Source organism: Apium graveolens, chromosome 5 (genome assembly GCF_009905375.1).
Source record: "Apium graveolens cultivar Ventura chromosome 5, ASM990537v1, whole genome shotgun sequence".
In the NCBI taxonomy this organism is placed as follows: domain Eukaryota; kingdom Viridiplantae; phylum Streptophyta; class Magnoliopsida; order Apiales; family Apiaceae; genus Apium; species Apium graveolens.
The window spans coordinates 257,751,984-257,754,310 of NC_133651.1; the positions used below are offsets into that span (position 1 = coordinate 257,751,984).

General features: G+C 42.2%; 1 non-coding gene across 1 annotated transcript; it reads left to right on the forward strand.

The window, feature by feature from the left end:
• Positions 1 to 1,630: 1,630 nt before the first annotated feature.
• LOC141663173 (small nucleolar RNA R71) lies at positions 1,631 to 1,737 on the forward strand. Its single transcript, XR_012551256.1, has one exon. It is a non-coding gene; the product is annotated as a small nucleolar RNA R71 (small nucleolar RNA).
• The last annotated feature ends 590 nt before the right edge of the window (positions 1,738 to 2,327 follow it).

Here is a 2,327-nt window from a genome sequence, read left to right on the forward strand (position 1 = left end):
TTATTGCCTTGAACACATTAAAAGTGACCTTTTGATCTTGAACCTTCATCATAAGCTCTCCTTTTTGCACATCGATCATAGTTCGGCCTGTAGCCAAGAATGGTCTTCACAAGATTATGGGAATCTTTTATCTTCCTCGAAATCAAGAATTATAAAGTTTGCAGGGAAGATGAGTTTGTCCACCTTAACCAATACATCCTCCACTATTCCTCGTGGATAAGTGATGGTCCGATCGGCCAACTGTAATGACATGTATGTCGGTTTTAGCTCAGGCAAACCAAGTTTCTTGAAGACAGACAAGGGCATCAGATTGATGTTAGCTCCCAAGTCACACAAACACTTGTCGAATGACAGATTGCCAATGGTACAAGGTATCGTGAAGCTTCCTGGATCTTTAAGTTTAGGAGGTAGTTTCTGTTGCAGCACAACACTGCACTCTTCCGTTAGAGCGACGGTTTCCAACTCCTCAAATTTTAGCTTCCGAGATAGAATACCCTTCATAAACTTAGCATAGCTCGGCATCTGTTCTAGAGCTTCCGTAAAAGATATATTCATATCCAGCTTCTTGAAAACCTCCAAAAACTTGGCAAATTGCTCATCGAACTTATGCTTCTGAAGCCTTTTAGGAAATGACGGAGGTGGGTAGACCTGTTTATCCCCTGTATTACCCTCAGGAGGATTGCTTTCAATAGCTTTATTCTTCGGTTCCACCTCGGCATCCTTCTGTACAACTTTTTCAGCTACAATCTCATTTTCTGGAATCGGCAAGGGTGCAGACGCACCTGAATTATGAACATAATTTCCAGACGCTTTGTCTTGCTGAATTTCGGGGCTTGCGAACTTTCCAGACCTCAAGGTGATGGCGTTCACCTGTTCATTAACTTCCCTCTTGCCTGGATTAACTTCGGTATCACTAGGAAGAGTTCCTGGTTGTCGATTCAACAAAACATTGGCAATCTGCCCAATTTGATTCTCCAGAGTCTTGATAGAAACCACTTGGCTTTTGCACATGAACCTCAACTCTTCCAATTCAGATTTTCTATTAGATTGACTTGTAGTTCCATGTGGTAGTTGTTGAAGTTGGAGTTGTTGTCTTGGTGCATATTGCGGTTGTCGAAAACCAGGAGGGTTGAATTTCCTTGCTGCATACTACTGATAAGGTTGTTGCACCTAATTTTGATTGTTGCTCCAACTGAAGTTAGGGTGATTCTGGTTGTCAGGATGGTACATGGCAGGAACTGGCTACTGCAGCCTCTGAAAGTTGCTCACAAACTGTGCTGATTCACAAGATATAGCACAATGCTCCGTCGTATTCGCACCTCCACACATCTCACAAACACTGGCTATCTGATTAACTCCATAGTTGGCTAGATAATCGATTTTCATAGCTATCGCCTTTAGCTGAACAGTGATAGCGGTAGATGTATCCAATTCAAGAACTCCTGCTACCTTGCCCTGTGACAATCTCTGGGTTGGATACTGATATTCATTAGCAGCCATCAGTTCAATTAGCTCATAAGCTTCCTCATAGCTTTTAGCCCATAGAGCTCCACCTGATGATGCATCAAGCATAGGTCTCGACTGTGCTCCCAAACCATTATAAAAGCAATTGATCACCATCCAGTCAGGCATTCCATGATGAGGACACTTCCTAAGCATCTCCTTTTAGCGTTCCCAAGCTTCACATAAAGATTCTCCTGATTGCAGCGCAAATTGAGTAAGAACATTCCTGATTGTAGTTGTTTTTGCCATAGGAAAGAATTTAGTGAGAAACTTTTGAGCAAGATCTTCCCATGTAGTATTCGAACTAGCTGATAGAGAGTGTAACCAGCCCTTAGCTTTATCCCTCAGAGAGAATGGGAAAAGTCTCAGTTTCATAGCATCTTCAGAAACATTATTGATCTCGAAGGTGTCGCAGATCTCGATGAAATCCCTAATGTGTATATTGGGATCTTCCGTTGGAGCACCTCAAACTAGACAGAATTCGGCATCATCTGAATTGTGCGAGGCTTGATCTCAAAGGTATTAGCTGCGATAGCTGGCCTGGAAATGCTAGATTGAATGTCATTGATCTTTGGTTGAGAAAAGTCCATCAACGCTTTCGTTGCTGCTGCTGGATCTCCCATTTTAATGATCACTTCTTCTTCTTCAATAGTTTCCTTAAGAGATTGAGAACGTGTTCGCATACACGCTCTCTCGAGTACCTGAAACATAACAAATAAACCGTGAAAATAAAAGAATCTGAGTCAGTGAACTTTAACGACCACTAATGTCAAGCACATAAACTAAAAATTAACACCGAGTCCCCGGCAGCGGCGCCAAAAACT